The 25,325-nt window shown below is 34.3% G+C and overlaps 1 non-coding gene and 1 pseudogene across 1 annotated transcript; one reads left to right on the forward strand and one right to left on the reverse strand.

Moving 5' to 3' along the window:
- The window catches only part of LOC147075349 (uncharacterized), a 248,195-nt pseudogene that overhangs the window by 139,536 nt on the left and 83,334 nt on the right, over positions 1–25,325 (forward strand).
- On the reverse strand, positions 22,515–22,586 carry TRNAM-CAU (transfer RNA methionine (anticodon CAU)). Its single transcript has one exon. It is a non-coding gene; the product is annotated as a tRNA-Met (tRNA).

The raw sequence follows: 25,325 nt of genomic DNA on the forward strand, positions 1-25,325 counted from the left end.
TCATTCTTACCACTCACACTAATAAGCGCAATGATTCTGTCTTTAACATCATCAATCATCGTCTCAAGTGCCTTAGCATCAAGTGAATCCAGTTCTATAAATTGGGTATCAAGATTAATAGTAAACTGCTGTTGCATATATCCATTATCAATGGGGGATGGCTTCTTGGAGACATTCCTGGCAGGCTTCTTATTGGGTTCTGTAAAAGTTGTCTCAATATCAGAATCCTGCCCTTGTGGATATTCAATTGAAGCATCTTCGACAGACAATCGCACCTTGTTCAAATCAGCAACAATTTCAGTTATGCTCTCCTCTTCATGGGGTTGTTTGTTTACAAGAGAAAGTTGCTTGACATATCTTCTCATATCACCCTCCATCTTTGACATGTTCTCCTTCAAAACCATAATAATGCTATTGACCTGCTCACAGTTGGTTTCCAGGGTTAAAGGACTAGCATAGTTAATAAAATCAATAAAATGATCGTTGATTTCTTCCACTGTGCTATATCTCTTGGGGAATGTGAACTCAGCACTCTCTAAAAAGTCCTTAAGAGGTGAATAGTCACTAAAGTCAAAATCAGTAGTTTTGTCATATTGGCAATTGTAGAAATAAAGTCTCTCCTGCTCAAATGAATTGATTACATTTCCGAATAGATTCTTTTTGTTAACAATATACTTGAACAATTCTGCAACAATATAGTTATTAGAGAGTAAAATTGCAGGTTCAATGAATAGATCAAATTGGTTCTCAAACAAATAGCAATAGAAAGGCAGGTCCAAATTCTTGAAATAATGAATCCTGTCTTGGATAAACATTTTGATAGACTTGCATCTTTTCACTATCTCTTCACGCACATTTGGATCTTGAATTGCTTCATCCAACAGCGCAGTCTTATTTTTATGATTATTCTCGCCATAAATTGCTGTATGAATACTTATGGGATTCAGATCAAAAACAAGATTGGTGGAAAATGAGTCCACTATGGAGTGGAATACTCTTGAAGACATGAAGTGTTTCTTTACAACCTCTGGTGCATTGATAGGATTTGATTTGTTGTAGTTAAGGATAAACTTTGAAAAGTGGAAATCGCCAACAAAGTTATCACCATATAATATATTCAGAGGCAATTCATAGCCGGCATCTAGGATAGAACCGATAAGGGAATAGTCATTGATAAGCAAATAAACTGTCTTTTTGAACAGTCCATAATCATTAGCCTTGGGATAGCTTTGGATTGGAACCTTTCTAAGAGTGTTCTGGTTGATAAGTAGCAACTTTATGGTTCTGTGAAGATTTTCAACTTCTCTCGATATGGTATAATTGCTTCTGAATCTTTCAATAATCTCTCTCTTAACCTCTGAAAGACACTCGGTACTACCAGATAAATCCAAGAATCTTTTCAATGCCAAAACTGAGACCTTCCCGGTGTATAGAATATTTTTAAAACTACTTCTCCACAATAGTGTTCTGCACAACTCTCTGACAGAATCAAACTGTTCGTCTGAATTCTCCATGTTCAAATTTGCATCTCCAAGATCTGTTGAGGCATTACATTCCAATGAATTGATAGACTCTGAAAGGTTGTTCGATTCCATAGAAACATTAAACTCCTCGTCCAAACTACTCAATTCCGCAAATTTATCGGTGTCAAAGTTATGGCGAATGTTTTCAATGTCACTAGCAACTAATGCCTCCTCTTCCCTAGTAAATTCTGTTTTGCCAGTTCTAGTAATTCCTTTTCCAATGCCCTGTTTCTTTAGCAACGTGGCCAGTCCATGAATACAGTATATCACCTTCGGAACATTCTTGCCCTCGGACAAATCAACCGTTTCGAAGATGAAGTGATCCTCTAGGCTAATTGTTCTCAGATATGCCAGGAAATTTGCAATATTTTCAATTTCAAAATATTCATGGCAGGGAGGCTTATGGATTTTTATTGGGTATCCATTAGCCTTTGCTATCTCTGCAAGAATAGTCCCTGCTTTAAGCGCAGTCAGAAATTCTGGAATTGTTTTTGTTTCCACATAGGTATCTGCCCAATTTCTTGCTTCTTCCAACTTGATCAAATAGTTGTAGCTAGAAGTGTTCTGTCTCATTTCATCCATTTCTTGTGCACTCTTGTGATCTGCACTTATAGGCTTTTTACCAATTATTTTGCCTTCATATTGTTCCTTATCGAAAATATTATTTTGCATAAGGGCAAAAAAGCGGGAAGAACTTATTCTTTTAAACAAACAAACCTTAAAAACTTGTTTCCTAGGACCAAACCAGAGCATATGCATTTTATTTATATATCTGCCATGTATAGATCATCTTGAGTCATTGGAAAAAGCTCATGAATCTCCCAAACCTTTAAGTAAGGATACTGTTTTTGTCAAGCCCACCCCACTCTCCAAAAATTGTGAATATCAAGGATACTGAAGAAAATCGCATGAAATATAGACAATACAACTCAAAGGCAACACAATTAACTTAATAAAAGGCTATTTATTCTATTGGGTCATCCAATAATCTTCTTATATGTCCATCATCCTTTGTAAACGAAAAAATAACCTGTAGAGTGGTCTTAGTTGGCATGCCCGTCAACGCATTGCACATAATCAAGTCGAATTTTGAATATCCAGGATTTATATTATATAGGGGAACCTCTTTAAATGAAATCAACGTATTTGCATGAATACTATTGTAGTCGTAGATAGAAAATCCGAGGCTGTCAATATATTTGTTAACTCTAATCTCAAGACTTTCATTAAAAATCGGAGACAGTTCTCTTTTGCGAGTATTTGTCTTATAAATCTTTTCCTTGTTTAAGTACACCTTCACATATGGATCTGCAGAGCCATTGTCAACAGCCTCGACATTAAATGCCTTAATAACATGGACTTTCAGGATTCCTTTGGAGAATTGGTCATGCTTTATGAAATCACAATATTGCGAAAAAGTCGTCAGCATACAGGTTAAATTCGTACCTGGCCGCAACATCTCATTTGACACTCGGTTGGTTCCTAGGTCTAAGACCAGATTATTCGATTCTATTGGCAACTTTGCCCTATTTGAATCATTTATTATAAGGATATCCTGCCTTTTACAAGTAAAAATACGCCTATCAAATATTTCGGTGATATAGATTTCATGTTCATCATACACATACTTCAAATTATAAACAAAATCATTGATCTTGTTGATTTTACTCTGTATGAACTTATAATTATGCTGCTTATCAATCCCATCAAATTGATGCATTTCAGACACTTCTATCGAATATTCTAGCCTAATTTTACCAAACAAGGCAATCCGCGTAGAATCGTCTGGAAATAGCGAATTTGCAGGTATGCTATTTCCAGACGATTCATTATTCTCAACAGCTGGTTTTTTATGGGTTTGATCAATGTGAATCATCTCCTCTGAAACAAGGGAATCGCCATTGACACATATTTTGAATAGTCTGCCACGGATATGGGTTTCTTTATAAATAGGAACAACCATGCTTCTGGCTATTTTCATCTGTGTTGTGAATGGCTCCATTTTGAAGTTTTCAAAGTCTGTTTCCAATACCAGGTAGTAGCTGCCTTGAGAGTTGCAGTTTAACACTGTAAATTTTAATGCCTTCTTAAACCTGACTATTCTATCGATCGGTTTGTTTAAATTATAAATCCCAAGTGTAGAAGGCCTAATATCGTATTTGTCAGGTAATGGGGCAAATTGTTGTAGGGTTTCTGGAATTTCAATTTTGTTTGGAATAGTTGAAAGCTTCTCTAGGTTTCCATCAAATCTGTTATTATCAAACCCACCATGCAAAGCTGTGTATGCAAACTCGTCCACATCTTCATTGTCCGAGATATAGTCTGCGCCATTCGAAGCATTGCACACGTCATCTGCCTCAGTTGTGGTGGTAGTTGTATTCATTTCATCATCTTCAGTAACATTTATGGGAACTTCCCTGTCGATATCAACATATTCCATGGTAAATCGCACATTCACCTCACCAGACTCTACATTTCTCAATTTGTATTTGGTTAGATTGACATCATGAACATCACTTAATGGAAGAATTGCATGTCCAAATTCTACATCATCCTTTTCATCGATTACAGATATTCTCAAGCTATATTCCTCAAAGTCTTTTACGAAGAATTTCATAGAGTCATTGTAATATGGATCCTTTGTGGAGAATATTCGCCCAGTTTCGTGGGTTTCAATTATTTTACGGCCTATCTTGGTTTCCAGTGTAATTATGCAATATGTGGAGTACAGCTTGTTTACTGGCTCATTTTTCTTCTGTAGCTCACTAATGGAAACCAATGAAAAATTTAAAATTGCAGATTCTCTTCTTTCCGAGACTATTCGATAAAACAATGTGGACACATTCAAAACAGCCCTAGAGTTCTCATTTGCCAGGTTAACTCCTTCTGAAAAATGATGCTTATTTAGATTTCTTAAAAAGATATTCCCAAATTTGTTTTCAGGCTCATCGTGGAGTGTTACACATATTTGGGTTGTTGTATCCTTCACAATGGAATAGAAACATTCGTCATATATCGGATCAAATCCACTCCGAAGTTTCGACTGCCCAAACCTTCTGCCATCTGCCGATAGTGAAATATATTTCGGACTATCCTCGACAGTTTCCAAGCTGTGCAAATATACACAAACAACACCTACATTGACACCCTTATAATCAGCAATCTGCTCCAAGTTAACTGAAATACTTTTGGGAGCTACAACAATTTTGGATAGAATCGATTTGATCAATTTAAACAGGAAGTTGGACAGATATGGAATATCCATAAAATCTACGGTTTTTAGGGGAACCAGGACAAAATCTATCTCCGGAAGTTCCAACATCTGCAGTGTCATGTTTTTCAGGAATGGGATTTCCTTCTTCAGATCAATCTCAACCCTGAAAATTCCTGCAAATGTAAAGTTCTTCACCAGAATTGGAAAACTAACAAAGTTATTAACGACCGCATTCAACTGGATACATGTGTTCCAATGATTCTTAGATTCACCAAAATAGTTCAAAATACTATGATTTTCCTGAACTGGGATGAAATTCGTAGCAACTTCGATTATAATTGAATCTTCTCTTCTATCCACAAACCCTATCCGTTCTACAACAGGAGGCTGGGTGCCCAGAGTTAGCTCCGACAGTTTTAAAGCTTTCATGAACTTTGGAGTATTTTGCTTTAGGGCTTTGTTTACTTCGGAATAGATAATCGACGAAATAGCAGCCTCAGACTGCCCCCAAAACTTTTGAATAATTTGATTCATCCAATCAACAGTTTCAAAGTTTGGAGATCCTGAGTTGGTGGAATGCTGAGCCACCAAGCTGTTTTTATACTGTAGATCCAGAGACATAGTGTACTGCTTTACTCTTCTTTTGAATATTAAATAAATTCCATGTCCCAAAAAGAGAAGATAGATAATTCTTAGATTGAGCCTACCTATTACATAGCCACAGACCCCAGCAAAGAAAATAATGCCGGGAATCTTTATCAAATTAAAAATAGATCTCGTGGGAGTAAAGTCAAGTGGATTGGTCAACTTTCTAAGTTCATTGTTTGGTCTGAGTGGAGCCGACTGGACAGTCTCTGGAATGCTATTTGGGGTCAGTTGAACATTGGGCAAATTATTTTCTGTTGCCTTGTTCTTTGTCTTCGTCATTTCATGGGTTTTTAAAAAAATACTTAACATAGAAGTAACAAATAATTTTAAAGGAGTTACGCGAATGATCAAAATATGTAATAGCACAGCTCATATGAATTGATGGTTAAAACAGACTTTCTATGGTACTATTGATGGTGCTTACAATCACTACCAACTAATGTACACTTCTAATTACAAATTGCAAAATCAATTTATCTGATAAAAAATTAATAACAAATTCATGAAAGATATATGGTTATTTTGATATGATATAGACTTATAGTTGTAAAAAATTAGTTCATCACTTCTGCATACTTATATATTCCCATGTTAAATACTATAGCAAAAATTCTTGGTTAAATTTTTGCCCTGAAAACTGCTTAATGTAATTGCAAACCACTTCATCAAGATATTTCATATAATGCTAAAACATTTGTTTCAGATTGGCACAATTCTGTGAGTTTGCATTGCGTAAGCAATACTGTTTGGTTTACGTCAAGATTGATTGTTTTGTTTTATGCCCCAAAAAGGCAATATTTCTTTCGATTGTTTTGAAAAACATATTTATTTGACTTCAAAATACAAACCCATGTACAAGATGAACAACATTTCCCTAGTTTCATTTCTGTCATTGATGGTCGGGTCTTTGAATGCATTGGAGTCTGTACCTGAGTCGATATGCCAAACCTTAAAGTTTATGTGTGATGGTCAAAGAATTCACGTTATGCAACAGTCTAATAGTGGTGAGTATGTTACTCTCCAGCCAACTGCAGGTGTTACCGATGGTGCTATAAGCCAGAGTGCTGCTTCCCAATACGGATTGACAGGATCGGTTCCCACCTATGCTGATACAACCGAGACTATATCCTACACACCTGAGAACAATGGATACATGGTTACCGATACTTACACATCATATGTACCCGAACCAACATATGCACCATCAGCTGTTTCATCATACCCTGCTAGTGCTTATGCTTCGCAACCGGAAGGCCAATACATTCCTATTATGACTGGTGTTCCAGTTACCGAAGGTGCTGCTGTACCATCTACACAAACCACCGAAACTACCCCTGTTGCAGCCGGTAAAACAGCCGCAAAAGGCAAGAAGACGGAGACCAAGTCAAAGACTAAGACCACAAGGAAAAATAAAAACGGAGCCAAAACCACACTCGGTCTCATTTCAGCTGCAATGTTGGTTTGTTTACTTGCTTAATAAATAGAAGTGTAGAAATATATTTTAGTATTTGGAAAACAGCATAAGTAAATGATTGAAAATCTATTGTGTTTTATACAGCTCATCAGATAATATTTTATGTCAAAATCAGTGTTCTAGCTGGGAAACAAGCACATATAGGTATCCTTTTATTCTACATCAAATATTCAGTTTTTATTATTTTAGCTTCTTCAAAATAATTGTCCGTCATAATGTTAATTCCAACATTTGGAATAAGATTTTTTACTCCAAACAAAAATCAACTACCTCCTCACAATCTCTTTTCTATTCATAAAACAGAGGAAGAACTGAACAGTATTGGCATAGTTGACCAAGGAGGATACACTTCAACTCTACAACTGGATTCTTGTTTTCCATCCAATACCGAAAGTAGTTCTGAAGAGGCCTCAAAATTATCCATGACTCCGGATGATAAAAATAGTAATTTAGTAATAGGTCATAGGGGAATGGGTAGGGGATTCGTCAACAATGTTTATGAAAATACCATTGAATCATTCCAGCTAGCAGCTAAGAGTGGAGCTGATATGGTTGAGTGTGATGTTCAACTAACAAAAGATGGCCATTTAATCGTGTTCCATTGCTCAACATTAAATGGTAAAGATGTTTCCGAGATGACACATCAAGAGGTAGAGGATTTTGAGAACTATAACATATCGAAGGACGATGACAGGTCCTTGAACATTAATCCAAAAAGAGTTATAATACCTCAATTGGATGATCTTTTTGATACTCTCACTAGTGAGTTGGGAATTAATGTGGAAATTAAATGCCCAGACACTGAGATTTCAAGCGATAATGAATATCAGAGGCTTGTTAATAAGATTAATGATACCATAGTGAAGCTGATCAATGTGGTAAAAGAAAAAGGTGGTAAAAGACGGCTTTTCTTCAGCTCATTTAGCTTTGAAGCTTGCCTGATTCTGAAACAGATGGCTCCAGAGTTTTTAGTCCTGCTTTTAATTAAAGAAGAGACTATTGTGAAAACTTTTGATTCTTTATTTGCGGAAAGGAGGAAGCTGGTTACACTGACTAACAATTTGGATATTGATCTCAAATGTATTGAGGCTAGTAATTTTTTCTTCAAAAATATTGTTAATGCCGATTTGGACGGGATTGTCCTTGATACATCTGTTATTAGAGAAATGGAACACTTATGTAAATTGGTAGCCAATAATTCAATGATTATTTACTGCTATGGTGATGGTACTAATGATGAGATAGAAGGAAAGTATCTTCTTAACCACAAAGTGCATGGAGTCATTACTGATAGTCTCTGGTTTTATACAAATATGACTCAATAAACTACTTGGAGATTCATTATTATTAAGTATGCTTAATTTTCTAATAAACCAAGTGTGATTTACTAAAATGTAAGGTTAACTCAACAATATATTGCTTTTGAACTTTTGAACTTACCATAACTGTATTGGGCTCAACATGATAAGAACAGTAAATGGCTTTTACATTTCTTAAAACATTTGTTGCTTATCAAATCATATTTAATTGTACTCCTCCTTTAATACCATCATATTCTCCATCTGTACTTGTGCAGATCCTTTATTTATCATTAAAGCATAAATACATGACTGCGTACCCATTCGGTTTTTACTAGTTTTCTTTTCTACATTTTGTTTATATGTTTTTTCCTTACCCCATTCATGTTACATAAACAATTTGAGATAAAATCTACAAGGATAAAGTGCCTTGCTTTTCATCCGCACTATCCCATGATAGTATGTGGCCATCACTGTGGATCCCTAACTGTTACAGATGCACATTATCGTATAATGAGTAGGATTTCAGACACAAGTTGCTCAACCGCTTCACTTGATTCGGTGAATGTTGGATCTATCCGTTCAATTAAATTCCATCCTTCTGGTAAAATCTTTGCTACAGCGGGTGACGATAAAATTATTAGAGTCTATTCGTATGATGGGCTTGTGCTGTTGAATTCTTTGAAGGGACACTCGGACTACATTCGTTCAATAGATTTCCATCCCACCCATCCCTATTTGGTATCTGCCTCTGATGATTCCTCAATAAAGATATTTAATTACAACACCGGCCAGCTACTCTCATCATCAGTAGGCCACCATCATTACGTGATGGCAGTCTTATTCCTAGACTCCACCCACATAGTGAGCGGATCGCTAGACCATACACTAATACTGTGGAATTGTGAGAAATTATTGGAAGTAAGTAATAATAGTTTTAACAACCTATCTCCAAAACTGATCAATTATCAAGTGATAGATGGGCATGATAGGGGTGTCAATGTATTGCATTTTTCTAACGGCAAATTATATTCTGGATCTGATGACAGAGAGATTAGAGTATATTCATACATCAATGGGTATTTGGAGTTGGAAAATGCAATCCGTTCCCATGAAGGAAATGTTACAGGTATTTTTGTCCCTAACGATAGGCCTGTTGGTGTAGTTTATGGAGTTGGGGAAGACTCTCTTCTGACAGTCAATTCTACAGACAACAAGACCATCAATCTGAATTCACGTGCCTGGTGCATTGACTCTTATGAAAATATTTTTGCCATTGGAACAGATGATGGGCTGTTGGTTTACAAGAGTGAATTTGCTATTTCTACGACCAAGTCCTTTTTCTCCATCAATGAGGCAGTTTATAGTATCAATGATGATGATAGGACGGAGTTATTTATGAAAAATAAATCTAGTAGACTATCATTGCAAGAATATGATAATAAGCTAGTTGTAAACTCCACCAATTCATTTAAAGTTTATAAAAGTGATGACAAAACAATTAATAATAAAGCAGTTATTACTACTGGCTCTGGATCAGCAACTATTTTTAAGGGACTTCTATATCAGTATGATAAAGATATTCTTACAATAGTATCTATGGATGGATCTTCTCATTCATCACATACAAACCCTTCTACAGTTAAGTATCCTGGGTTTGATAGAATTGAGTCCACGGCAGATGTTATTTACCTATTAGGTAAAAGGAGCATTTTATTATTGATGTCGAATGAAAAAACTGATGATGATACCGATAATACTTCAATATTTACCCTTTTTGATATAAAAGATTTAATTACTTGTATGGAGGCAGATGGAACATTAAATGTTGCAGTCATAGGGGAATTTCACATCAACTTAAATAGTTATAATACCAGCCAAACAGCCAAAGGGCTCACAGTAAGAAGTAAGATTTCTGATGAATGTAATAGTACTGTCAATACCTTGGTGATAAAGGAACTTCTTCCTATAACCTCAGCCTATTTTTATTTGGATATTTTGTTTTATACTACTATTAAACAACTGAAATATACAGGATACAATAAACTCCAAGGAATTGGTCGTGGAATAATTTGTAGTATTAAAGGATGTAATAAAATAAGCAAAATATATAGTACTGGAGAGAACGGTGTTACAGCCTCGCCAGAATCATCTTCGATATTAGAATTTATAGATGAAAAGTTAGAAAGGAAATCTTTAAACCTGGATGAAATAGTATTTAAGAAAACAGTAATTGCAACCACAAGACCAGATTCTACCACAGACGGTATTCATGGTGACTCATCTGAGGATATTTTAAAATGTATTCAGAAATATCAACTTCCTGGTTTAAGTCCGATAGAATTCTTGATTAAATCAAATAAAGGAAAAGTAGCTCTTCCATTCATTAAAGATATCGAAAAGAGAATACGCTTACTAGTTAGCGAAGGCGAGTTTAACCAAGCATATGAAGAATTAACAAATGCTTCTCGAAATAACCATGCCATAAATGGTTTAAAAACACTATTATCATTTATTGCAGATAACATACTTACCAGAGCATATAGTGACAGTGAGTTGCTGAAGGTAGCAGCAAATTGCTACAGAAAATCAAAAGAATTTAGCAAGCTAAACTTTTTAGAACTATTTAATGGTGAGATGAATGACTCCGATAATATTTTAAAAAGTATAATCAGTGAAAATACAGAATTATTCAAACCACATTGGTCTCATAAAGATGAATCTGTAATGGACAAGAGTCTGAATAAATGCACGAAAGATGGGGTTGATTATAGCGGTAAGTTTGATGATACAAGTTCCAACATTACAAAGAAATTATCAAATATGTCTATGGAAAAAAACTCCATTGTTAATGTTTCAAGTGATTCTGATGATAGTATTAATCATAATGAGGTCTCAGAGTGCATAGAAGATGGATCTAGATTGAGTAACTTGGAAGAATTCACAAATAATGATTTGAATGATTCCGTGGGTGATGGCTCAGAGAAGTCAAATGATGATTTGAATGATTCTATGGGTGATGGCTCAGAAGAATCAAATCATTCCACAACTTACAATTCTGAAATAACCAATAACATGTCTCAGAACTGTCTGCGGCAGGATCAAGATGAAAATAGCTCATCTGTTTGTGAAGAAAATGTGGTAGATTCTCGGAATATTTGTTTTGAAGATATAAATGAATTGAATGGAAATTCAGTCACTTCTTCTGTTTCTACAAAGATATCTGATTTTGCAATTAACAACGGTTCTTCAATGAACATGAAGAATAACTCAGAAACTTCTGATGCAATTAACGATTCTTCGTCCAAGGAGTTCTATAAGTTAGCTTTAGATTTGACCACTATGGGAAAATTCAGCAAAGCTGTGGAGTATTTCAGGAAAAGTATTAATATGAATCAAGAAAAAGAAAAAAGAAAGAAAATAGGGCATTACCTGTTGGGATTGCATATAGAAAGAAGGAGGAAGGAATTATCAAAGATGGAACAAAGTGGTGAAAACAAATCTTGTAACCACTCTGATATTGCCTCAAAGATTGTTAATATGAGTATGTTTTTTAATTCTCTTGAGCTAGAGGAACAACATAACTTATTAACTAGTAAGTTGGCCATGAATGTCAACTATAAATACAAGAATTATAAAACAGCCTTTCAATTGGCTAGTTGGATAGTTGAAAAGAGTACTTCGGATGAATTAATTAAAAGTGCTAAAACTATAATTGATAAGATCAACAAAGAAATTAAAAAGGGTCTTGAAGATAATCTCGCATTGACGGATAAATATCCAATTGAAACTTTCCACATCTGCTATGATACCCTGGAGAATGAGTCTGATGGGAAAGAATGCTCGGTCTGTTTCGTAAGTTCCAAGAATACTGGAAGGTGTAAGGCTTGTGAAATAGGTGAAGTTATGGAATAAATGATGTAAGGGTATTTTTTCCAGCATTTCTATATGGATTCAGATCAAGTTTTGGTATTTTGTAACTATGTTGTTAGTGAGATATAGTGATTTTAAAATTGTAATCCTCATACTCCTTCTGATAACAAAACTAATATATTATCACATTTTAAAATTTTTATATTCAGCCCATGCTTTTTTATATTTCAAATTCTACAAGAAATGTCGACAGTATTGTACACACTCGCTTCCTAAAAAAATATTCAACTAGTTCTGCACAAATTTACAGATTCAAAAACAATTTTGTTTATAAAAGTGACAAAATGTACATCTTTAATAGAAGAGGCAAGATAGAGGTGGAAAATAAAGAAATGGAAGCAATAATTGGCAACAGTTTTGCAAGAGGTCCAAAGGAGGAAAGCAATAAGATAGAAATTCATCAGAATGGCAATAGAGGTACAGAAAATACATCTTTATTTTCTGCAGAGAGTAATTTGATCAAATTAAACTTTTATAACTTTACAAATTACTTGAAATTGGAAAAATATACGCCTCCTACTGCACATTTTAGTGCTGATCTCTTGAAGAAGTTTGGAAGTAGTCCCGAGCATGAATCAAATAAAAATTTAGGGTCTGAATCGAATCCTTTAATCGATAAAAACAACAAGTCTGTTTGTACTCATCCATCTTTGGAATATTTTATTTGCAAGAATCCTCTAATCAGCTTTGAATATTCAATGGTGTTATTAAACTCAAAAAGGTTGGGGGGATTGTTTTACTTTAAAAATATCCTAGTGGGAGATATTTTAAGGACTATTTTTAAGGATTGTAATATCATAGAATATGATGAAGAATATGATAGAGAGCTAGGCATATTAGAAATATTAACCAAAGTAAAATAACACCATCATTCAGTGTATCGATGGATTTAATCACTATCACTTTCTAATAAATACATTTGTAAAGCTCTACTAACTTTGATGCTTCTTTTTGAACTATTATCTTCTAAAATATTAATATTATCAATTTTTGCTTTGCTTTGATCCAGAAGATCCTTGTTGGCATGATTATTACCTTCACATTTATGATCCATATCTTCTTTTTGGAATACCTTTAAATCCTTATTCAATGCATCATACAACTCCTCACTTATTTGTCCTTTTATCTTCTTGGATAGATGAAATTTTTCTGTTCCATCATAGGCTATCGTAGCAGGTTGAAATTTTTCGAAGATGCAGAAACTATTTTGAGGGTTTAAATCGAGTGTGGCAGTATTTTCTGGTGGAAAACTTTTAATTGGATTTACAGGAAAGTTACATTGGCTGTTCTGGGATGTTTTCAATCTTCCATTTTCTATAGATGCTTTTGGCTCTGAAACATCTAAATCCATACCATTTACACAAACTACTTTCCCAGTACTCACTTTTTCTTTTCTAAATATTCCCTTGCTTGGTTGTGGATATTTCCAATAGTCAGGCACTGGAACAGTATTATGTAATTTGGTAAGCAAAAATGAAAAAGGTGACTTGGAGTTATCATACGGAATTTTCTTATCTGGAAACTTCAGACGTAGTTCTTCATAAGCTTTCATACATAAATTCTTCTTTGACTGCTTCTTTGAAGAAGCTGAAAAATATAAATCCAGATTGGACATTGTCAATTGAAGGGCGGGATAAATGCCTTTATAAACTGCTTAAATAAGATAAATATCACTAAAAACCTTAACCAAAGATATAATAATTTATTTGGATCCTTGAAATAGTTCAGCTATGCCTGTTCAACAAATTATTAATTATTTGTGTTCTATATGTGTTTAACTAAACAAAAATCATTCATGCTTAATGGCCGTATGTGTACAATTTTATTGTAGATAATCAAAGATAGAGTATAGATAAAACAAATTTTATTTCTTTAGAATATTATTTGTGATATATCAAATCAGTATTGTCAAATATTACGCTTCTATAAATGTTTTCATAGGAAAATATACTTAAATAGACCACCTCATCAATAGAGTATCCCACAACTATTTTAACTCCAGAACCCTCTGAAACACATTTTATTTTCGAAACCAGCACATTATCTAAAAGTATTCGGAGGTACTCTCCAGTCTCCAGATCATATATTTTACAATCACAGATCGTTCCGACTATCAACAATCTGCCAATTACACACTGGGCTTTCACAGTATCCGGCACACTGATCGAGTATTCAATAGTTCTGGAAATATAGTTATATTTGACAATGCTTCCTCCTATTCCAGATAAAATTACACAATTCCCGATAAAGTCAATCCACACAATTAAAGCAGAGTAAAGAGAGAGAGAGATGGTTTCGAAGTCTGATATACTACATTCCATTTTACCTATTTGGAAGACCTTGGATATTTGGAGCTCACCCCCTATCCCAGAGCTCGCTACATAATTTCGAAATATTTTTACAACGTAAACTCTATTTAGATGGACATGTATATCTTGGATAAACTTGCCTGTCCTATAATTCCATAATTTGACGGTGTGATCATACGAGCCTGTGACAAGAAATGTATCATTGCAATCCATACAGCGAACACTTTGGGTGTGTCCTGAAAGTCTATGAAGAAGATGCCCTTCTCTGGACCATACACCTATAGTGGCATCCCTGGATCCTGAGATAATGTGAGAAGGTGTTGAAATAATACATCTAATAGTAGATCTGTGCAGCTGTAGGTGATTACTAATAAGTACATTTTTGGAATTCAAAACCATGAAATAATCACATTTACTAGTATCACCTAAGTATGTTATTTTAACCGACTTGTCTGTACTTCCTGTAACAAGGAGCTCTTCGTCAACATCCATAGCCCAGATCCCACCAGTATGAATGTTCGGAAGTGTAATGGATGTTCCTTGGTAGTCGAAGATTTTAACAGTTTTATCGTCTGATGCTGAAAATATTTTTGATTTAACAATCTTGAGCTGTGTCATATCAGATTGATTTGTCTTGAACGTTTGGACAGTCTCCTGCCTAGATTTAATAGCATCCATAAGATTCCTCATACTCCTCATAATCATTTTACACCCGCTTATTGGAATGGGTTTAAAATTACTATAGCCATAATACAGCCCATTTTCCTTTGCAGGACCATTAACACCATCAGTTCCTCTGTACATATCCAATTCTGTGCAATATGATTCTACATAAATGTTCCACAAATCAACAGATTGTTGAATACATTGATAAATCGATTTTTTAAATGATATCTTTATGTTTAGGTCTGGAATATAACGGAGTTTCATGTGCGAAAGTATTTTAGGAAGTAATTCATGTGGAATTGCTGGAAAATATAAGTGATCTAAGGTGCTATCCAGAGCCAAGCCACATTGATGGATATTAATTCTGAGATTATCTGATGTTGAAATATTATGCTTATAGACTGAATGTCTGTGTAAATATTTAAAATCTTTCGTTACGGAGGTCAATTCATTGGGATCTGTCTGATTCGAGTTTCCATCATGGCTTATATTTCTACTCATTTTTATAAAAGAAGGGAAGAAAACAGAACCAATTTATTTATTTGTAATAGAACGAATTATAAAAGTTTATTCATCTGTAACAGGTAAACTAACTAACATTTTGCATACCAGCCTAGATAAACTTTTGGACTCCTAATAGCCTCTCCTTATCTTCGATTGATTGGCATACTACAGTAACATCCGTACCATGCTTTATTGCTTTGGTTAGTTCACAAGAAGTCTGTAAAAGTACATAACACGATTTATGAACCACAGTAAGACAGTCCTTACAACAAAACGCTTGATCTACAAACCCGTACAGAACCTCGTTACAGTGATCACATAGAGTTCCTTTTGCAACGGTCTTTTTGTAAAAAATATGATTGTTAAATTCATACACTTTTTCATCGTCATCTATTTCAAATTCAGTGAGAGTAGAGTTTCTAGCTTTCTCAATTTCCAATTGTAGAAATCCGATTTTCTTTTCTGACCCTATTTTTTGCTGATGCAACTCGTCCAGAGGAGATCCAGAAAGAATATTCATCAGGTTCAAAAGGCCCTTTAGAATATTCTGTTCATTGGCCAATTCTATTTCAAAAGACCGGAGAGAGCGTCTTTGCGTATTAGATGATTTTGCAGCTGAAATCTCTTTTAAAAAGAATATCTTAAGGCACAGTGCACGTCTTTTGTAAGTAAGATGGTGATGCTCACTAGGCTTCAACTCTCTGATATAAATACTATTTAGAACATACTCAGTATTGTTAAACCTCAAACAATTGTTCTCAATAAACACATCAACATCCTTATTGGTTTGCAAATTAATCAATCTGAACGACTGCTTTACGGCAACATGGACATCTTTTAGACTTTTTTTGTAAAAGACAAGCTCATCTTCCAGTTTCTTTCTAGTTACAATATCCTGCTCTATTCTCTGTTGGTATTCTCGAATCTCCGTTTTGAATGTTCTTAGTTGCTTCTTTAGATCCTCAATATTTTTATCATCTGAGAGTGATTCATTTTGAATGATAATTTCATTTCTTAAGTTTTCAGTTTCCTTGTAGAACCAATATGCAGTCGACTGAATCTCTTTAAGCTCTTCACAGAAGTGCAGCCGATCAACTGTTTTTCGAAGGTCTTTCAAACTTTCCAAAATTGCCAAGTTTGCCTTTGGATCTTTCATTTCGCCCAATAATCTATTTTTTTCAGAGATATCGCTTTTAATATTATTTAATTCACTTTTTTTGGCTAAAATTTCTGAAATGGTCGATTCAACTTCATCTCTTTTCAACAGCAGATCATTGATTGATTTTTTTAAGTTTGATCGGACATCTTCAATCTCCTGTGACTTTTGTTCCTTTTCTTGCTTTAAGTCCTCAATGGTCAAGTTGAGATCGTCAATTTCCAACATCTTGGATGAGATCATTTCATTGTATTCTGTTTCCAGCTGTTTTCGATTTTCACTATTCATCTTTTCAATCAAATGGATTTCTGTTGTTGGTATGGTGTCATCAGATGAGTTTTTTATATTCCTTTGATTACAATATGAGGTAGATAGCTCCTGGGACAGTTGGTTGGAAATATTTAACTTTTCCAGTTCATTAAACGGTGAGTTTTCGTTGCCAACTATCGGAGCCAATTCATTAATCAGCTGATCAAACAGAAAAGCAAACGATTTGGAATATGTAGGATCAAAGGTAAAGCCTATAAATTCAGAATAACCACCCTTTATCTTCGAAGTATCTGGTCGAAACTCAGTATCTAGAAAATTGCTAATATCACCATTACCTTTAATTTTTGGCAAAAATGGAGGGGTGTGTGATTTCAGATTATCCCAGTTAATGCCATTAAAAAATGAATGAGATCGAATACTAGTCCAGTCTAGCCTATTGTCCTTGGGACAGATAAGCCTTTCCAGCAAGTCATTTAGCTCAGGTGAAGCTGTTTTTAATCTTTTAAAGTCAATGCTCTTTATCCTTGCATATGTATCTTTTAAAATGTTTTCATAGAATGGGGTCTCCCCATACGCCATTTCATACAAAATTATTCCAAGTGCCCAGTAATCCACACCAGCTCCATATTCATTATATTCCCCTTGTAACAAATCTACACAGACATAGTCAGGTGTTCCTACAGGCAATTCAGAACAGGCTTTCCCATCAATAAGTTCTGCAGAACTCCCAAAATCACCTAGTTTTATGTGGCCATCCTCTGCAATCAGAATATTGTCTGGCTTTAGATCTCTATGTATAAACCCCATTTCGTGTAACTCATGGATTGCCTGGATAATTTCTGCAGCATAAAATTGCATTTGCTTTTCTGTAATGACATCTGCATTGGCCAAGTATGCCATCAAATCACCCCCTGATACAAACTCCATGATATAATAAAGATATACTTCATCTTGGATGCATTCGTAAGCCTTTACCAGCCACTCAGACTTAGTAGTGGTCATAATTTCTTTTTCATTCATAAAAAATGCACTATTGGAATTCTGCTTGACACTAGCTTTACTCACTCTCTTCAAAGCATAGATCTCTCCCTTCTTCTCTGCAATAAATACTTCTCCATAACCCCCTTTTGCAAGAGTTTTAAGGATTTTGTAATCCATTGCCTTTGTTTTATTCTGATAGATATTCTGAAGTACAGGTGTATTCAAATCTCTTCCAATTGTTTCGGTGATGTCAATTAAAATATTTAAATCCAGTTTTTTATGCATGGGTGTTTATAAACAAAAATGTATTTTTTTCTCTTTGACAAACAAATTGGAAATTGCAGAAGGGATTTTGTGTCAATAGTAAACTGTTATATCGCATCGGGACGACTATAAATAAGAGATTTATCAACAGATGGTAGTAAGAATCCAATCAGACACAATGAACTTTATATTTTCAGTATTATACTCATTTCTAGTATATGATGGAAGCAAACCTTACCACTCGTCTATAACTTCAAACATTGTCTATATTGGAATCTCAACCGCATTGATTTTCGGTATAAATATAGAGAATGGATTGTCAGTAGCATATTATGCTTTTACTTATTTTAATAGGATAAACAGTGTAAGCTCCAGCAGTTCTAAAATGTTTATTTCATAAAATCTTCAATTTCGACAATAGTAATGGGATTCTCATCACAATCCGTACCCTCTTCAACCAATCCTCCATTCATTAAGGATTTTACGATCTTTTTCAAATTTTTATTTTGTACTATTCCATATTGGTAGTTAACTGGAATGCCATAGCGATGAAGTGACTCCACATATCCCTGAAAGAACACACAATGCATATAAACATCAAAACACTCATAAACCATATTTAACAGGCAAATACTGTAGTTGGTTTTACAGACTTCATATTCGGTTTTAACTTCCAAATTTTCCATTCGTTTCAGAGGATAGACTTTGCTTATCTGCTCATAAAGTTTGTCAGCCTCTGATTTTATGCACAGAATTCTGAACAAATTATACTCCTTATCGGTTTTTATTTTTTCTACACATTCTAAACTGATATATTTTTTGATAAATGCTAAAAATTCGTTATCTTCTTTTTTTTTGATAATTGCATAAAACGAATCAATAAATTCATATTTCTCCTGTTTTAAGAATATTCTCAGGTTTATTTCCGACAAATCGCCTATTTCGTTTTTCATGATTTGGTTTTGTTTGCATCTCATGCTTTGGTATACTTTATTTTGTTTGTTAAGTTCTATTTTTATGAATTCCTTGTTGACGGATAAGCTGTCGATTGTTAATTCAACTGTCTTCAAAGGATATTTGCCCACATTCCATTCAAATTTGTCTGTGTTTAATTTTAATTCTCCAAATTGATCATTTTCAAAAGCCTTAAATTTGCAGATTATTTCTCGCAAAGATTTGGATATCTCGGAAGTTAATTTCCTAATAATGCTTTCATGCTTTACCAAAGCACTAAATGTTATTGATTCTATGATGGGCACATTATAAAGCACGGCATTTAGTTTAATATTTTCTGGATTGTGTGGAATGACAATCAAATGGTAGGACATTTGGGGTGTAAGGAACATAAATTGAATCAAATATCATATAGCTCAATACATGGATATCACAAAGAAAATATACCCGAGATGAAAGAATCTTTTCCTTCTATGTAAACTATCCTTCCACTCTATAATATATTAGTATGAAGCAGGATAATCAAATTGTAACCGCTCTGATGATTTCATTTTCATAACTATATTTGTCAACAACTTATAGGCCTTATTATACTGAAAACTCATAGATATAAACTTGGCAAAATCGATAACCGGCTTTGGATGCTTCAGTTTCTATGCTTCAAATTTTATTTTTATCAATTTCTAAACCCATGGCCGATGATAATCTAGCTCCCAGAGATGCAAAAGTAGTTTCAGCTATTCTGAGATCTTTGGGAATTGAAGAGTGTGAACCAAAGGTCATCGTACAGCTGTTGGAGTTTGGTTACAAGTATTCTACGAATGTTTTACAGGATGCCGAACTATATGCTAAGCATTGTGAAAGAGACAAAATTTCTGCAAAAGACATTAAGCTTGCATTGCAAACGAAGGTGGCACAGCAGTTTTTACCCGCACCAGCAAGAAACCTATTGCAAGCCAATGCAGATACTACTAATAAAAATCCACTTACCAAGCCAGACGATGAGAATCTCATCAGAGCACCAAACCACAAAAGTGGAATGTATGGATTTGAGTACTCCCTTGGGGAAGACAAGGACTACGAAAAATAAGAGTGAATTTGTCGCTGTTTTATCTATTTGATGAACAAGGGATGGATGTATATCAAGTATGTAGACATTTAAGATGCATTAAATTAGATTTTGATAACGTTTATATTGTTAGTTGCAGTCATTTTCTCAGCAACATTTTTCCTTGATAGATATTTTACTACTGGATTTGTGAGGCAAATTCCTTTTTCTTCTTAATAAATATTCAACCCCAAGATGGCCAGAAATAATTTTGATCGAAAGAATCAAGTTTCTGGAGAAATAGTCCATTTGGGAACATTCACACATTTTTGTGAGGATCTTGCTGTGATGAAGATGGAGCATAAAAATATTCCCTATCCTAACTCAGCAGTTTTAATCAAAAAGAAGCCGATTGGGAAAATAGATGAAGTTTTTGGGAGGGTGGATGATGTGTATGCTTCTGTCAAGTTGGACAAGGGAATTTCAAAAAATGATATAAGGGAAGACCAGAAATTCGAGGCATATAAGGAAAAATTTATCTTTAAAGACAAGTTTTTACCACGAGAAGAAGTAGAAAAAAAGAAGGAGGAATCCGATAAGAAAAAATCTGTTAATATAAAAAATTTCAAGGGAGATAAAAAGAAATTTAATAACGACAAAAGAAAGTTTAGTGGGGATAAGAAGAATTTCAATAATGACAAAAGCAAAAAGCCGGGTGATCACAACAAGAAAAGACCATTTTCTAAAAAATAATTGCTTTTAGTACATATTAAATTATTATTTTGATTGGTAGCCAAACACAAATTTGTTTTAAACCTGTTTCAATTTATAAACAAATTATCCTGGATTGTTTAATGAATCCTTTCTCGCTTTTGTTAACAACCATTCCGAGTAGTTCAGTAACGGAAATCACGAGCTCCATAAAGCCACAGCGTGATTCTAAGGATACATATTTGCCACCTCTAAATGATCAGTTTCTTTATGAATCATTTATCCCGTTGGAAGCTGTGGCATTCTACGTTGGAGCATATCATCCAACTACCGTGGAGATAGATAAGTTGGTAAAGTGTATTTTGGGAGCAAAAGAAAAAATTCTGAGGAATAAAAGTGTGATTGGAACATTTTTCAATTTTAGTGAAATAAAAACCGAAAAAGGTGAATTGGGAAGCATTATAGAGTGCAGAAATTCCATCATAGACCAGGATAGCTCCATGATATTCAAAAATATTTTAACAAGAAATCTGAACTACTTGGGGCAAAGAATGCTGGAAGAGACAAGCGAGAAAAACCCTGCGGAAAGTGAGAACTCTAATATTATCAAATACACTAGAAAACATAATTACGGTGGTAGTAGAGTAAATAAGACTGTAACCTCTGTAGAAAAGGTCTTAAAAGATCCAGGGAAGGATGAAGAATATAAGAATATGATAAATAGACTTAGGGATGCTGTTCTGGACAACTTGAATATCCAAAAGCGCTTAGAGTTGGAGAGAAAAGAGTTTTACAGAGAGTATGAACCCATTTCAGAGTCTGAATTAAGAAATGCGGAAATTGCACTAAGCCTAGGCGGGTTTATTTTGAGATTGCCCCGAATCTATACGGTTGTGGAGAAATTGAATATACCGAATAAAAGTTCGGTTGTGAGACAGTGGATTAATGGGCTAATGGTGCCAGTATCAGAGCTATCTTTAAATATTAAACACAAAAGTCCGGTTGATCAAAAGGTAATAATTACCTCATTTTTGAATGATTGTTTGTTTAGGAACGGAACCCATCAGGATTCAGTATTTGAACTGCGTTCAGAGATGCTATCCATGACTCAAATGTCTCTGACTGAAAGAATTGATGAAAATATAGCTCAAGAAACCGAAATTAAAAATATTATACGAGTCATAGAAAATACCAAGGGGGTTCCAATAAAGATTATACACAACAACGATGTTGTAGAGAAATTTATCACATATTTACTAACAAATCAAGAACTAGACAAAAATAAGTTATTGAGGGTTTTCAAATAAAACATTGGAAATTTCATTAAAGCTACAAACCCGAGCCAAATGCTAGAGTCATATGATTGTCTGGAGATTTGTATACAATGGATTATGCTCTTTTTTATCAATTCTCATTGTAATTTCTCTTTAAAACTTAGTATAAATAAAAGACTTAAGACATGATGTTTGGATATATCTTAATACAATGGAAATACTACAAAATATATCTCCATCGCAGCTTGTGGAGCTGAAAATATTTATTTATTAGTAAAAAACCAAAATAGCACAGCTTGGATTCGAACCAAGAACCTCTGGGTTATGAGCCGAGCGCGCTACCATTGCGCCACCGTGCTTGTTCCTCTCAACAGACATCATTATAACAGTGTGTGGAGAATCAGCGAGCCAATCAATTTATTCATTATACTAAAAACATTTTTACCATATAGACTACTTCATGAATCAAACACCTTTCATACACTATTGATATTCAATTTACTCCATTTTCCAATTTATTCCATTTCGAATTAATTTATCAACCAATGTAGTTTTATAGAATGCTTCTGCGGGTGTTAAAACACCAAAGGAGGTATCTGAGTTATTCAAACCATCACGATTCTGTCTCCTAATGCAGGACCCCTCCATTTCCAAAGCGTCTGAAGACTCATGGAGCTGTTCCAGCATTGTATATGCACTTTGAGTTAAAAATATCGCTGTAGATCTGTATCCTGGGTCTGTCCCAGAAATTGTTAGTGTTTTCTCCAATCTTTTGTTATTTTGAATTCCATTTGCAACAAAAGTCACTGAAAATGCTGTATTTGACAGTTGCTTGTCAGTTGGGTGAGTTTTTGATACAATTCCACAAGAGAATATACTTGGATATCTTTTATACAGATTATAAAAGAAGTTATATCTGACGGTTTTATAGATAATAAAGCCAATTAAGTAGTATAAAATTAAATTTAAGAAAGACCCAACATTTAGATATGGAAAATAAGAGTAATTGAACAAGTCCAAGCTCCTGAATGTAGTAGAGCTTCTTCTTACAACCGCCCCATCAGAACCCATGAATTTAACAAGAAACCCATTGGAATCGATTTTTTTGTTTGGAGTAGTATGATGAAAGGGGCTCTTACACTTGATGGTTGATGAGGAGCTACTTTTGTGAGGCTCAAGAATTTTCTTCCTAACACTTTCTAACAATGAAATCCAGGTTGTAACATTAATACATCCACCTGTCACTGAAATAACACTTTGGACTTCACAGCTATCAAACTGCTTAGCCAAGAATACTGCTCCAATGTCTGCCGGAATCGAATCAAATCCACATGCTTGAACAATTTTAATTCTATTGTCCCTTGCTTCTTCATTAAATTTATTAAAGGTATCCCTTATAAAACCTACTTCTCCTGAAATATCCATATAATTTGTTCTGGTTTTTATGCAGGCTCTTACAATATCCTCCCCATATACTCCATAAGGCCCAGTCAAGTTGAGAAGAAGTGTAGTTAGTTTAGTAACCTTTGAAATGTCTTGAATTGAGCATTCTATCTTGTCAAAGGTAGTATTCATAATTTTTGAAATATTTCTTGCCGAAACTGCAACTCTGTAGTGAGACTTCTCTAGCTCAGTAATAACTCTGCGGGCTGTAAATCCTGTAGCTCCATACAAAATAACATCATACTTTCTTTCCATTAAGGGTTAAAAACCGTATAAAAATACGTATATTAGAACTGTAGAAGCGAATAATTTCCAAATTAGCAACAACCTGTATAGATTGCATGATTATATCTTGTCTGCTAAGAGAATTAATCGGGTTTTTAAGCAAGTGATTATAAAATAGATATAGAGGTTGTAATTTCTCCGTTGATTTGAATTATTATATTTTCATAGAATCTCTTGAAAATAACCAATAAATTTCTTAAAACAATCTTTTCAGCTACCCAACCTGTATATTTTCCAACAGGATCATTACAAATATGAGGGAGCACATTATCTATGCAACACACCTCCTTTTATTGGGAAACTCAATTTAGATGGAACATAAACAATTTAATAATACTCTAATTGTTGCCACTTTATTAAGCATTTACATGGTTATAGTAATTAGTTAGAAAGTATATCTACCCATCTAACTGATCAATCCCAAGTAGTATATTATAAAATTTAATTTGTACATCTCCCCTTTAATATTTACTCCTTAAGGCTTAAATTTTTTTAAGTTTTAGAGGGGATGAAGTTCAAGGATAGTGAACCTATTGCTAGTGAAGAAAAAGACATCCGTAGACTAGATGTAGATGATACTCTCTCACTGCAGAACGATTCTGCCCTGTATGAAAACATTACTAAGAATAGTACCACAAAAGATAATATTGTTGAAAGTGATATCGTTGCTTTGTTTGCTCAGTCGTTTCCTAGCTTTGAGTGTAATCCCATTTCTGAAGTTCCATCATTCAACAAGCTATATCTTGAGATGCTATCAAATGATCAATTGCTGAATTTTATTACAGATTTTTCAGCCAATAGTCAATTTTCTAAATTATTTGCAAACTTTCTGGAGTCTCCGGTGTTTTATGATGCTTTTGAAAATATTTCCAAGGATTTGCTGGAACAACCGCTTGCAAAGGAGTTCATGCTCTGGTGTATCCTAATCTCGAAGAATATAAAGTTTACGTTTTTTGATGAGGAAAATACTGAGCATAACTACATTTTCAAATTTTATGAAAATCTTGATAAGGTCAAACTGACAGACCAAGTAGCAAATATATTTGAAATAAACCAAAATGAATCAAGCTTGGCATTTACAGAGTTAGGGGTTATAGAAACAATCGGTGAAAAAGAAAGTTTCGAGAGTATTGAAATAGATAGTGATGTAGATGATGAAGTGTATGGTATTTTGAAGGCAAATAATGTTGTAACAGATACAAATTGTGTAAATATTAATGAGTTAAATACGTTTATTTCCTCTTTTGGTACACATACATTGGAAAAAGAATCCTCAAACCTATCACACGCTGATTTTCCTAGAGTAGAGTGTTTAGCCTACACGCTGGATTTACAGTTAGAGTCAGAACTTGAAATACCCTGTGATAGAT

Source organism: Rhyacophila brunnea, unplaced genomic scaffold (assembly GCF_057557595.1).
Source record: "Rhyacophila brunnea isolate RB1 unplaced genomic scaffold, BYU_Rbru_1.0 scaffold_149, whole genome shotgun sequence".
In the NCBI taxonomy this organism is placed as follows: Eukaryota; Metazoa; Arthropoda; class Insecta; order Trichoptera; family Rhyacophilidae; genus Rhyacophila; species Rhyacophila brunnea.